The sequence below is a fragment of the Heterocephalus glaber genome, unplaced genomic scaffold (genome assembly GCF_053883595.1).
Source record: "Heterocephalus glaber isolate CG9 unplaced genomic scaffold, H.glaber_assembly_v1.0 deba00001610, whole genome shotgun sequence".
NCBI lineage: Eukaryota > Metazoa > Chordata > Mammalia > Rodentia > Bathyergidae > Heterocephalus > Heterocephalus glaber.
The window spans coordinates 37357317-37372337 of NW_028258381.1; the positions used below are offsets into that span (position 1 = coordinate 37357317).

General features: G+C 49.9%; 1 pseudogene; it reads left to right on the forward strand.

Annotated features, from left to right (window-relative positions):
- The first annotated feature begins 770 nt into the window (after nt 1–770).
- LOC147822700 (alpha-ketoglutarate dehydrogenase component 4 pseudogene) lies at nt 771–1061 on the forward strand (annotated as a pseudogene).
- Nucleotides 1062–15021: the final 13960 nt, after the last annotated feature.

A 15021-nucleotide genomic window follows, 5' to 3' on the forward strand; every position in this document is an offset into this window, starting at 1 on the left:
CTTCCTGGTATCCACGGCTCTGCACTGTAAATCACACTGCCTCTCTTTTACAATAACGCCCTCTGCCCTTTGGCCACACCTGTCACTCGGCTTGGGACTCCACAGAGTCGTTGTCGGCTGCTCACTTTTGTGGGCAGACCTGGCCCCGGTGCAGCTGGAATGTGGGCCCCAGTGTGCACCCGCCTGGCCCCATGTGGTGGGCACTCTTGGTGCTCTGCCCGTGCCCCCTCAGCCAAGCCCCAAGGTCACTTGGCAGCAGTCCCCACATGCGGTAACTGAGGGGTCCTTAGACAGAGAGCGTGCTCAGCCCTTGGCAGGCCAGAGTGCCATGGGGGAGCAGAAGTGGTCCAGGAAACTGACAATGGGGGAAGGGGGCCCATTAGGAGGTAATGAACCTCTGACAGATGGGCCCAAGTGGAGGGCAGTTACATCACTGGGGATGTGTCCTTGTAAGGGACAATGGCACCCCATCCCCCCCCCTATTTTTTTTTCAAATGTATACTTTAATAAGTATGAAGTATGTAAACAATTAGCTAAGCTTGTGGAGAAGCTGACCGAGATACATAAATTAGAAGATACAAGTATCCATCTAAATTTTCTGTTTCTTTTTTTCTTTTTGCAGAAGATTTATTAAGGTTGTTTAATATACAACTTTTCATATGTCATTTTGGAAGTCCTTTATTGTAAAGGTAATTCCCTTTGTCTGATGACAAACAGCAGCCACAATCATTATTCTGACCTCCACTTTGGATAAACTCCATTTCCTCTTGATGGGCAGCAAGATGGCGTCTGCTAGCAGGGTCGTCCAGGTAGTCAAGCCACATACACCATTAATAAGGTTCCCTGACAGAAGAGACAATCCTAAACCCAGCGTATCAGAAGCTTTGAGATCAGCAGGGATCCCATCTTACTCTTCTGTAATTTCACAGTATTCTAAGGGAAGTAAATCACCGGAGTTGCTGATGCATCCAGGTCCACCAGACACTGCAGAAATACTAAAAATGCTACCTCAGAAGTACAGAAGGAAACTCTCCATCTCTTTTTCATCCTGGCCACCATGAGGTGAGCGGGTCCCACTGCCATGTGCTCCCACCATGACGTACTATGCTGCCACAGGTCTATAGCAGTAGGGCCAAGTAACCATGGACTGGCCTCCAAAACCGTAAGTCAAATCTTTCCTCCTTGTAAGTTGATTATCTCAGGTGTTCTATCACAGTGATGGAAAGCTAACACAAATTTTAAAAGAAAAGTGTGATCTGTAACATTCACCAATTTCTCTGATGTAAATATTCCCACCATAGCTCCTTTCAACTAGCAATGAAACAACACTGAAGAAATCCCCACATTGAGTGCTCGTCATCTGGTCCAAGCCAGCCCCAGGGAACCACTGGATGGGAGGGAGGGAACAATGGCCCCAGCTCCTCGCCCCTCCGGGGACAATTGCCACCAGGACTGAGTCCCAACTGCCCAAAGCTATAACCCCTCTGTTATGGGTTGCACTGTGTCCCCCAAAAAAGATATGTTCAAGTCCTACCCACCCCGAATACCTGTGATTGTGGCCTTATTTGGAAAATGGATTTTTGCACGTGGAATGGAGAAGAGAAAGCCCTAATCCCACAATGGTGTCCTTTTAAGAAGGGGGAGACTTGGACAGAGACACAGAGGCAGGAAAAGACCATGAGGACAGAGACACTTCCTCAAAGGGAGGAAGCCATGTGACAACACAGCCCAAGGCTGGAGAGGCTCGTGTGCCAGCCCAGAACACCACGGGGAGCTGCAGGAGGCCAGGAAGGTCCTGCCTTGGAACCTTCAAAGGGGAGCCCGTGGCACCTTCATTGCAGAGCCCTGGCCTCCAGAACTGAGGAAACAGTTTCCTTATTTTAAATTGGCCAGTTTGTGGTACTTTGCTACCGCAGCAAAAAGTTTTACAGAAACTAAAGCCTCTGTCACCTTATCACCATCCACCCTTTATTTATCAGTATTGCACCTTTCCTTATCAATACCCCTTTGCCTAGTAATATCATAGGCTTCACTTATCAATAGCCCATCCTTTAGGAAACAGTATTTCTTGCATTCTGTTGACTAGTCTGGGTCCCCTTGGGGGGCCCCAAGCTGCAGGTGGGGTACAGGCCCCAGGGGGCACCTTCTTCTCATGCTGAGAAAGAGGCAGGGAGAGGGCAAGAGAGCCACCAAGTGCACAGTCCCTGGCCACAGCAGGCCTCGTGTGCAGGTCTAAGTTAAGCGTAGGGAAGGGCATTGCTGTAAACATTAATCTCATCCACACAACCCCAGGATACATGCAGGAATCTGGTGTTTCTCTGCCACTCAAAGTATAAATTCCTTACTGAATTTGTGACAGTGGAGACCAGGCCTGATGGCTTTGCAGCAAGAAGGCCCTGCCACGTCTCTCGTGAGCGAGTCCCTCCTACCTCTTGCAATCCCAGGGCAGGTCATCCCTGGTCAGTCACTCCCAGCTGCATTTTCGCCAGCATCTTTCCATTCCATCCATGACACTCTAGGGAACCCACTCTACCTGACCTCACGTTGGCAGCGAATAACCAGCCTGATGAATACCTTGATGGCCACAGCCCAGTGAGGGAGACACGTGCCTGCTCTATGTGCAGGGACAAAATCAGTTCCAGGACAAATAAGTCACGTGTCCTGGATGCTTGAGGATGGGGTGAGGAAATTGATGGGCATTCGTGGGAAGGAACGGACATTTGGGCTGGGTATTAAAGGTTGATAGGACCCTGACAGGAAGATTGAGGGAACAGAGGGGCCCATTCTGGGAGAGCAGGAATAAGTTCAGAGCACGGATAACATAGTGAGTTTGTCGTCTGTCTCAGAGAGTGTGTGCAGGGGAGGATGGTGTTAACTGAGACGTGCTGTTTCCATGGCATCCAGCACCCCATCTGTGTGGCCTGAACAACTCCTCTGTCTGCAGACAAGTGGGTGGATTTATTTTCCAGAAGAATGAGCTTGTGAGCCCTATTTCATGACACCAGTCGTGCAGGTGTTGACATAACACAAATTGGGCCTTCAGATGCATTTTTTTATGGAAGGCTTTGGCCACACGCTTCACAGCTCACAGGCATGATAAGCTGCCTGTCCCCATTCAGCCACTCTCTGCTGTGGCACCAGAGAAAGCTTCAGCATGAGTCCTGCACGTGTGGAATGAAGCGATGGCACAAGGCTGGTGGCATTTTCCAGACTTAAGGACCTTGGGGAAGCTCATAAGGTACAGGTTCTCAACTCCACCTACAGACATGCTGATTTTGTGGGGCCTAGCAGGCCTGAGAACCCACATTTGTAATAAGCCCTCAGATGCTGCTACTGCTGCTGCTGCTGCTGCTGATGATGATGATGATGATGATGATGATGATGATGATGATGATGATCCACAGATCACATTCTGAGCCGCTCTGGGCTGAAACCCTGCCCTACAGAAAAGGGTCACCAACCTAGCCCTGGGGTACCATGCCAGCTGTGCTGGGCAGAATTTCCAAGGCTGCAGGGGGTCTTGGCCAGAACCTGCCTAAGCCAGGTGACAGGCTTAGACACTAGAAGTGCAGTCAAGGTGCCACAGAGACCCCCAAATCAGCCTGGACACAACAATGGGGTGCAGTAGGGAGATCTGTCCTCCAGCTCCCAGCTTCAGTCCCTCACCAGCAGTGAGAGGCTGGCTGAGCTGTGGTCAGCCTTGCATACTGTCACAGAGTTCACACGGTGCCCCATTCCTGGCCCTCCCTAGTTTCAAATCCCAGGCTCCAGAGGGCTCACCTGTGTTCTCACAGCAACCCTAAAGATAAAGACCACCACCATCCCTGTCTCGCAGATGAGCAATCTGAAGTAGAGAGAGGCAAAGTGACTAGCAAACCCTAGGTCACAGCTAGTAAGTGGCAGAGCAGGCATTTGAGTCCAGCTGTCTACCTGCCAGCAATGCTGTGCACAGCCAGACCTGGCCGTGGGGCCCTGCCAGGGCAGGGAGGGGCTGGCCATGGGGTCAGAATGCCTCCCAATAGGTGCTGCCTTCATAGAGTCAAAATGGGGGTCCTTGAGAGATTCCCCTCCTTTGCATGTGGGAAAGGGAGGCCCAGAGAGGACCGTAGATCGCAATAGTACAACAGTATCAGAACTGACAATGTGCTCCTGAACCACAGAGGTGAGCAAAGAGGAAAATCTGTTCGGACAAGTATCTCAAAGCCACTCAGGTGCTCCCAGCACCCGATAGGGCCCAGGCCAGATGTTCAGCTCTGTGTGGGTGACCCCTGCCCCCTGCAGGTAGGTCCTCTCCACAGGGACTCACAGGGCTATCAGTGTCTTCCCCCTAGGAGAAACAACCAGGGGACCCCCCCATATATGCCTCCCCTTGGGCCCATCACTGCTGCCAGAGGAGGGAGGAGGTCCAGGTTATGTGACCATGCCTCTGAGAGAGTGCGTGACCACATGCGCGAGTGTATGGTGTGTGTGTGTGTGTCCATGTGGGCTGCATATACATGCTCATGACTCCAGGTGGGGTATATGTGTAGATGGAAAGATCCTCTCAAAACTGGAATGGGGAATGAAGAATCCTCCAAAGAAAGCTGGGAGCCGCTACTGGAACAGGAAACAAAAGACACTGGGTAGATAAAAGCAGAGCTGGCCACTGCATATTGCCATTTCTTTTTCTTGTGTCTTAGTCTTCTCAGCTACAACGAGGCTATAGTAGCTCCCCTTACCTATGTGAGGTTCCAGCTACCCACAGTCAACCTTGGTCTAAAAACATCACATGGAACATTTCAGAATAATTCTTAAGCTGTAAATTGTGTGACATTCTGAGTAGCATGGTGATATCTGGAGCCACCTTGCTTCATCTCTCCCAGAAATGACTCATCCCCTAGCCAATGTGTCCACGCAGTATACGCTACCCACTCAGTAGCCACTTGGAGCTGCTTGGGTTATCAGAGTGATTGTTGTGGAATCACAGTGGTTGTGTCCAAGTCACCCTTATTTTATTTAGTAATGGCTTCATGCATAAGTGTGGTGATGCTGGCAAGCTGGGGGCACTAGAAAGAAGCTCTAAAGTGTTCCTTTTAGACAGAAAAGTTGGAAGTTCTTGACTCAATAAGGAAAGAAAACCATCATAAGTTGAATTTGCTGAGATCTATGGTAAGAACAAGTCTTCCATCCATAAAATTGTGAAGACGGAAGAAGAGACGCTGCTGGTGTTGTTGTCACACCTCAAATCACAAAGGCTGTGGCTACAGCCCATGATGAGCTGAGTGAGGGAGAAGGCTGCACAATTTGGGGGTCAGTGCTCTCTGAGTTTCAGGCATCCACAGAATCTTAGAAGGCATCCTGCAGATGAGGGGGGCTGCTGGACTCACACCTGCCAGGCCATCTCAGTGGAGCTGTCTCAGGGATCCAGGGTCATGACGTGCTTCGAGGTTTAGAGAGCCCTGTGGAGACCACACTGTCCTCTACCGAGTTCCAACCATGGCTCTGCCCACTGATGCTCAAGATGACATCGTGGCTGTGGAATGTCCAGAGAAGCACACGGGCCACCAGGGCCTCGGGGCTGGCCACACACCTCCTCATTAGGAGCCTCTGTCTGGAAGAGAAGTCAGGAGGCATCTCTAGGGATGTGAGTCAGGTCACTGTCATCTGTAGGTCCAAGGACCCTAGCAGTAATCATTCAGTGGACAGACAGGGAAACAGAGGCACAGAAATGGCAGAAGCTGCCTCAGGGCACACAGAAAGTCAGTGGCACAGTGAGCCCAGGAGTCTGATGAGGCCTCCTCGTGTACAGACCTTAGGAAAGAGGCCACAGGTGGGTATCGTGGAGCAGGAGCACTTCAGAAAGAGGACAGCGTGACAGACAATGTGGACCTGTGTCACACAAACATATCCACATGTACGCATGCCCCCTCTTCCTTTCAATCCCATGACGCCGCCCCCGTCGGGCGGTCAGCTGTCCCCATGGGGTAGAGAACGTAGGGTGTATAATCTTCACCCACCATAGGCAAAACCAAAACAAAAAGATAGGCTGAGGTGATGCATGTTTACTAATTTAATTTAATCTGTGTAAGATTTATACGTAGATCAAAGCACCACATTCTAGCCCATAAATATACACAATTATTGTCAAATAGAGAAGAGAGAGAAAGAAAGAAAAGAGCAGAGGGGGAGGGGAAAGGAGGAGGAAGGCTTGAAATTAATGGATGCAGCATTTCCTAGCTGTTTGATATCTTGTAACTATGGAATAATGTGAGGCAAACAAAACTTAGCCCTCGTTTAAATGTACTTTGCAAAAAATAAAAAATAAAACAATAAATGTACTTTGCAAATTGCCGAGAGATTTAAGTCTTCTTGCCACAAAAAATAACATGTAAGATAATGCATAGATTAGTTCAAATGAGCCATTTCACAATGGACACATATTCCAAAACAGCATGTTGTAAATGATAAGTATATATAATGGTTATTTATCAATTACAAATCAAAATTTTAAATAACAAATAGAGACACTTCACTGGTAAAGGAAAGAATGTGGAACCTTGACCGTTATGTGCAAGCCATGTTGCCCCAGAAAGGAGAGAAAAAAGCAAGATGGAGAGCCAGCTCTCTCTCCCACTGGAGAGGCAGGAGTGAGGCCAGGGACAGCCAGGGTGGGCAGTGCTGACAGGCTCTGAGAGGATCCCCGGCCTGCTGGCACCTGGGGACGGGGGGACCCAGGGAGACAGTAAAGTCCGGGCCCGCGACGCTAGCAGGAATCCAGCAGACACTGGGGCAGGAATACCAGTCCCCCTGTCTCCCATGGCCCCAGGGGACACAGGAGGAAGGGCAGGGAGATCAGGAGAGGATAGCTAGCAGGCTGACACAGAAGGAACTCCCCCCAGAGCACTGGCCCCCCGAGATGAGGACACAGGAGGAGGGGACCTGAGAGTGTCCCCTCGGGTTGCCAGCACCAGTGGGTGACCCATGTCTCCCCAAGGCCGCTAAATCTGTATGAAAAGCCCAGCGTGACAGCACGCACTTATAATCCCAGCAGTCAGGAGGCAGAGGCAGGAGGATCTCCAGTTTGTGGTCAGCTTTAGGCTACACAGCAAGTTCAAGGTCAGCCTGGACAGCATAGTGAGGCCCTGTCTCAAAACAAAATAACCGCAAAATCTGTATGCCCCCACCCCGTGGAGATAAAACTACCTCTCCAGACCGAAAGAAGGACACTGGAATTGTCTGAGTATAAGAGACCAAATTTATATGCAACCAGCCAGGGTGACTTTTTCCACTATCAGAACAGGCAATCCAAATGGCCATTAGATCGACTTCTAGAAAAACACAATCCTGGTTCCACACCACCAGGTACAGAGTGAGAAAGGCCACCCACGGGCCCAGTGACCCGACTGCATCCTCCCATGGCACCCAGGAAGAAAGCCCGGAACCTGCTTGTGGAGGCTCAAGACAGGATTGGCCAACCCAGCCTTGGGGAGCAACTGAGGGGACCCCTGGGGCTTGAAGCATGCCCCCCCAGCTAGGACCCCCGCAGAGGGATCCAGGGTCCCAGCTGCTGACATTGGGGAGCGGCCATGCCAAGCCAGCCTTTCCCGGGAGACCGGGCCCAAGCTGCTGCGCAGGAAGACTGGACAGTGGCAGGGCTCGTGACTGGATGGAGGTGACAGTCCCAGGCCTCGTTTCCAGCGTCTGCCTACCCAACACTCTTCTGCGTTCCCACCAGGGAGGAATCCAGGTGCAAATGAGGACAGATGGCCGCCTGGAGAACACATCTGAGGCTCATACACGAGATGTCCCCGCTCCCTCCACCCAGTGCTGCATGGCCCATCTGTGGGTTTCCCTGTGTGGCATGAGCGGCCTCTGGTGGTCACATGTGGAATTTCAAGTTTTGTTAACTAAGATGCCGGAACATCCCATCCCAAGGGCAGAAGCAACCGCATGCACCAAGATGGGAGCTCAGCACGCACCTGAGGACCTGGAACAGGGAGAGAGATACAGGGAGGACTCCCAGGCAGAAGGTGTTGCATTCATTCATTCCCCCTGAGCATTTATTATCTACTGCGTGCCAAGCATTAGGACTAGAAAGCTGAACAAAATAAAGCCAAGCGTGGTGACCCATGACTCTAATTCCAGGACTCTAGGAGGCTGAGGCAAGAGGATTACAAGTTCAAAACATCTGGGAAATTTAACAAGATCCTGTCTAAAAATAAAATAAATGGAGCTGTGGTTGTAGCTCAGTGGTAGAATACCTCTAGGTTCCATCCCAGGACCAGGAGAGAAAAAGAAAGCAAGAAAGCAAGAAAGAAAGAAAACAAAAGAAAACAAAAGAAAAGAAAGAAAACAACACCATCAGATGCCTGGCTTCATGGTTTACATACTCAGAGGAAACAGAAAACAAGCACGAACATGGTAGGCTGATTACAAACTGTGCTGGGTGCAGTGAACATTCACAAACTTCAGGAATAGAGTTCAAAGCCTTACTTAGCAGCCCAACAGAGCTCATCTCAGCCCTGCCTCCCAGCATCCACCTTAGCGTGGGCTCTGGGCCCCGGCCTCATGGAGCCCTGCGGGCCCTGGCCCGTGCCCCTCTCTCTGGCTGTGGCGTCTTCCACTTCCTCACCCTGGCAAATCTGAGTGCCCGCTGCCAATAACCTCAAGGGTCACCTCCTCTTGAAGGTCCCGTCCCTGACACTCCATGGGCAGGACTAGCCCTCCTGCCGGGATTTATGCTCTTTGTGTGGAGCCCCACGGAAGGTCAGAGAGCAGCAGCTATGAGCAATGGATTTGGAGTGCAGAAGAACCCACCCTGACTCCTAATTTTCCAGTTTGGGATAGGTTTTGTTGTTTGTTTGTTTGTTTTGCGGTACTGGGGATTGAACCCAGGGTGTTTACACTGAGCTTCATCCCCAGCACTTCCTTATTTTTATTTTGACACAGGGTCTCACTAAGTTGTTAGGTTGCCCACACTGGGCTCTAACCTGGACTCCTCCTGCCTCAGCCTTCCATAGTGCTGAGATGACAGGCAAGCACCAGCACACCAAAATTTCGTTTCTTAACCTTTCTTAGCCTCCATTTCCTTGGCAGAGAAAAATGAGAATTATAATGGGATCCATCACTCAGCTGTGCCCCTTAAGTACTCTAAAATCAGTAAAGCGCATGGAGCATTCCCTGTCCCAGAAGGAAGACTTTAAGGACACCTTAGCTTCTAGGGTCGCTGACATTAGCATCTGGTGTCCCTGCTACCATTATTGTCCACATGATCCAGCCCAGCGCCTGCTTGTTGTCTGGAATCCCAGTGGGCTGGGAGCGTCCTACACTGTCTCATCCTGCTGAGTGGCCCTTTTCCTGTGGTTCCAAAATTGATACCTCAGGGCTGCAGGCAGAGCAGTAGCCAGTGTGCTCAGCCAGCAGCAAAAGGGGTCAGAAGTGACAAATGTTACCCACCCTCTGCCACTGGCCCCTTCCCCTTCACAGCCCTGCAGCAGGAGGAGGCACCAGGACAGGTCAGGGGTCATGGGCGGGGCAGTGGTGGAGGGAGGCTGGGGTTCTGGAGACCTCAGCCTGGCCCCTCAATGTGGACCGTGGAGAGGGCCTTGGAAAGAGGCAGAGCCCGAAGGCAGAACACCCTGCCCCTCCTCCTCATCCTCACCCCTGCCTCCTCCTCCTCCCTCTCCTCCTCCCTCCAGCTGCTTCTACCAAGGGGGACACGATAGATGTGAAGCTGGATGTGCCATGGAAGTTTTAGACTCAGCCAAACCAGCCTTTTATGTCCAGGCAGCCGGGAAGGGACAGGAAGCCGGGCTTGGAAAGGGCAAGGCTGAACCGACTGAGTCACCAGTGAGAAGAAAGCAAGCTATTTCCTGTGTCTTCCCGGAGGTCAGTGTCTGGCACTCCATCTGTCTGTCCATCCACCCATCCATCTACTCACCCACCCACTCATCCATCCACCAGTCTCTTATCCCTCTACCTTCTCTTCCCTCCCCGGTCTGCAGTGATGGAGTCGCTCCTATGTGCAGCCATGGGGCCTTCCACCTTACCTAGATGCACACAGCACCCGCCTCGTGAACACAGTTGGAGAGACAGACATTAAATCCATATTTGCACACAAGAGTTTTGAATTTGATAAGTTCCAGGAGTGAAGAAAAGCTGGGGCCCTATGAGGAAAGATCACAGGGTTTGGGCCAGTTTCATGGGCTGAGGGAGAGTCTGGGGTCGGGAAAGTTTTCCTGAGAAAGCTGAGCTCCAAAGGGTGACCGTGGGGGGCCGGAATCAGAGAGGGACAGTTTTTTGGCTGAGAGACAGTGGGAGCCAAGTCCCGAGGCAAGAGCCACCTCTTCCCAGGGCAGTGAGCAGGACTGGCAAAGCCTACAGAGAGTGGGCTGGTGGGAGGCAGGAGAGAAAGGGGTGAAGGGGTTGGGCTTTCGAGCATTGTCACCAGCCCTCTCTTTATAATGGCTTTTGTCACTTCTAGAATCGGACAAGGGGATTCTTCAGGGTGCTGCCAGCCACAGTTGAAAAGATCATTATTGTCTTGCACAAATGAGTGTTTTGCGGGGGAGGAGGTGGGTACTGAGAATCGAACTCAGGACCTTGCACTTGCGAGGCAGGTGTGATGCCACTGAGCTAAATCCCCAGCCCTAAATGAGTACTTTTTTTAAGGAAGAGTTGATCGTGGACCCCAGGCCTCGTGTTCTGAAGCACTTCCCTACTTGTTTTTGTTTTGTTGTTTTTGTTGCTTTGGTCCTGGGTGTTGAACTGCAAGCTTCCCACCTACAGCATGTGCACTCTGCCACACTCCCTGCCACAGTGTCCTGCCTGTACCCAGGTTGTACTTACTTGTCCCCAACCCCAGCAGGACATGTACAAGAACTAGATGGGATTTTAAGAAGCAAGATGGCAGGTTTGGCTTGAGCTCAGGCTCTGATCAAGGCTCAGGCATCATGGGCTGGGCCTTGTCACTAGTTTATTCCTAGCAGCAGTGCACAGAGCCTTCTAAGATACTTCCTAGGAGGAGCAGACCGGGGCCAAGGATGCCCTTTGAGAATCCTGGGGATGCAGGTCAGTGGTAGAACCTTTGCCGAGTACATGCAAGGTCCTGAGTTCCTTCCCCAGAAACACAAAAAAAGGAAAAGAAAGAAAACTTGTCTGAAAGCCAAGCATGGTGACACATGCCTGTAATCCCAGCTACTCGGGAAGCTGAGGTAGGAGGACCTCTAGCTTGTGGCCAGCCTAGGCAACACAGCAAAATTTTAAAAATAAATAAAATAAATGGTAAAACAAAAATTTAAAAATTCTAAATTCTAAAATAAAAGAAAACGAAAGGAACAAAGCAAGCTTTATGGAGGCCAGAGTGTGTTTTGGATGCATATTCAGATGATTGATTTTGTGTGTGGACTTGGCTGGGTCACAGTGCCCAGACATATGGTCAAACATTATGCTGTGTGTCTCTGTGAGCACGTTCTGAGACAAGACTAACAGTTAAGTAGGTAGATGTGGAATAAGACATAATGTGGGTGGGCCTCATCCGGTCAGTTGAAGGCCTGAGTAGAACAGACTGACCTCCCTGGAACAAGAAGGAATTCGGCAGCAGACATGTTTGGACTCGATCTACAGCATCTGCTTGGTGGGTCTCCAGCCAGCCGGCCCACCCTGCCGATGTTGGGCTTGCCAGTCTCCATGACTGCGTGAGCCAATTCCTTAAAATAAATCTCTGTATGTATGTACACACACGCACACACACGCACACACACACAATGTCCTGCTGGTTCCACTTCTCTGTAGAGCCCCACCTCAGGCAAAACCTCCAGATTTTGACTGTCCTTCTCATGGAGCTACCAGGCTCTGCAGGGAGAAAGGGCAGGGTGCAAATGGTGGGCTCCCGCCCAGTGGGCAGCCCCTCAAAGAGCTTCTAGAAGGCTCTCCAGTGATTTCCACCTACATGTCATTGGCTTCCCCATGCTGCAGGAGTGGAAATATTTCCTTGGGCCATTTGTCAGTGCAGTAGTCAGGCCCTGGCTGGTACACACCTGAGGGAGGCAGAAGCCTGCTTGGCCACTGAGGACTCTGGGGCCCGGAGGGTCTCTCGTCTGACAAGACACCCAGCTGTCCTGTCTTCTCACCCCAAGTCTTTACTTTCCCACAGCCTGGTTTTTTGTCATGGACTATTTGTTGGCCCAGGAAACTGGACATCCAGGGGCACAGTGGTCCCAGCTCTGCTACACCTCAGGGGCATGGCAACTCGAGGCAGGGTAGGTGGCAGGATGTTGGCAACTTCTGATCCCCAACCACGGGGTGATGGGAGTAGGTGTCTTGGTGCCCTTTCCACTCCACAGAGATAATTCTGAAGGCTCCCTCCCGGAACCTGGATCTGCCCCTAAAGCCCCACCACCAGAAGGCTCCTTCAGGCATGGGGGTGGGCTGCTGTGGTAGATGCTTGCTTAGAATGCATGAGGCCCTGAGGCCACCCCCAGTGCCACAGAGAAAGGAAAATGGTGCATACATACCATGATTTCCAGGACCCCTATGAGCAGGCATTTCTTGGGATCAGGGATGGTCTAAGCAAGGTGGTTCCTCACCAGCTATGAAGCAGCTGCCCATCTGGTTGGCCACAGCATCTGGGTCTGAGGGTCACGTGAGCCAACCCTTGACCCTCAGGTGAGCCCCGGGCACCTAAGACCACACTGCTGAGCCCTGAGCTGCTTCACTGGCTCTGCTAGTTCAACCTGGATGCAATGAACACGAAGCTCCTCCTTCAGCAGGGGACTCAGAACCTGATGGCTTGGTTAGAATGTCCCCTCCAGGCTCATGGTGACATTTCATTGCCATTGTCACAGTACTAAGAGGTGATTAGCCCTGAAGGCTCCACCCTCACAGGTGGGATTAATGTCATTGTAAAGGGCAAGTTCAGCTCCTTCTGCACCCTCTGCCCTTCCACCTCAAGAGGACCAAGCAAGAAGGCCCCTTCCCAGTGCTGGCATTTTAACCAAGGACTTCTCAGCCTCCAGAACTGTGAGGAAATAAATTTCTGTGCTTTACAAATTACCCAGACTTGGGCATTCTGTTATAGCAGCACAAAACAGACTGAGACACTGGCCATGAGCACTGAAGCAGGGCCACCCCCTTGGCATCTGTTTGCTAGCTGCTATTCTCCACCTGCTGCTTCCTTCCTTAGCAGCTGAAGGTGAGAGCAGAGCCCAGAGCAAAGGGGAAGGCGCCTCTGAGGTGCTCTGCCCCTGTCCAGTCTCCACGTCAGCTCAGCCCTGTGCTCATGTGGGCACCTTGAAAGGCCTAGCACGGATTCAGAATTTAAAAGGCATTCAAGGTTTCTGCATTTTTCAAATGACAAAAATGATGTTGTTTTGTACATGGGCCTTTGAGGAAGCAAAAAGTGTACAGCACCCACTCTTTGGGCATGTTTTTGTTCTTAGCTTTAGCGTGAACCAGACAAAGGCAGCTCTTAGAGAGGGAGGAACACAGTGTCATTGCACAGGGGGCAGACACTCTGCACACATGGCAGATATTTTTGGAGCACAGTTGATCTCAACAAGGAGCCTGGCTTCTGAGCACTCTCTGGGGACACCTAGTCATTTGAGAGCTGATTGCAGGGACTTAGACCCTGTAATTATCCAGGTACTGATTGCTATAGCAACAGAAATTAAGATGTAAAGTCAACATGATCTTGTTTATTCCAGCAACCTATGAATCCAGAACCAATATAGTCAAAATGGTTGTACTTCCAAAGCTGATATATAGGTTTAATGCAATTCCACTCAAAATACCAACAACATTCTTCATGGATCTAGAGAGAACAATCCTAAAATTAATACGGCACCAGAAGGTAACCAGAATATCAAAACCAATCCTGGGCAACAAAAACAAATCACGAAGCATCACAATCCCAGATTTGAAGTTACCATAAGCCTACAGTGATCAAAACAGCATGGCACTAGCACAAAAACAGACGGGTAGATCAATGGAACAGAATAGAGGACACAGAAATAATTCCAGGCACATTCAGCTATCTGATCTTTGACAAAGGAGCCACAACTATACACTGGAGGAAAGATAGCCTCTTTAATAAGTAGTGCTGGGAAATTTGGATATCCATATGCAGAAAATTGAGTCTACACCCATATCTCTCACCAGGTATTAAACTAAAATCAAAATGAATCAAAGATCTAAATGTTAAAACAGAAACAATCAGCTGGAAGATAAAATAGGGATAACTCTTGAAAATATAGGCATAGACAAGGACTTTCTGCACTTGACCTTGGCCAAAAGGCCAAGAAGCGATGGCAAGGACTTTCTGAACAGAACCCAGTTACATAGAAATAATACTGAGAACCAAAAAATGGAAGCATATCAAATTAAAAAGCTTCTGCCCATCAAAGGAAATAACCAACAGAGTGAAAAGACAACCCGCAGAATGGGAAAAAAAAATTTCCAGCTATTCTTCAGATAGAAGACTAACATCTAGACTATATAAAGAACTCAAAAAAATTAGAACCCCCCAATATAAAAGACCCAATCAAAGAATGGGCAACCAGGGCCAGGGATTTAGCTCAGTGGCACCACGCCTGCCTCACAAGTGCAAAGTCCTGAGTTTGATCCCTTGTACCAAAAAAAGGGGCAACCAAAATCAATAGATACTTCTCAGAAGAAACACAAGTGGCCAATTAATACATGAAAAAAACTGTTCCATATCTCTGGCCATTAGAGAAATGCAAATTAAAACGACACTGAGAGTCTATCTCACTCCAGAAAGAATGGCTATCACCAAAAAATCAGATAATAACAAATGCTGACAAGGCTGCAAGGGAAAAGAACCCCTCTCCATTGTTGGTGGGAATGTAAACTAGTACAACCACTATGGAAATCAGTATAGAGATTCCTCAAAAACTTAAAAATAGAAGTTCCACTTGACCCAGCTATTCCCCTTCTAGATATCAGCACAAAAGAGTTAAAGTATTACAGTGCCATATTTATAGCAGCACAATTCATAATAGCTAAATCTATATTCCCATCAAATGA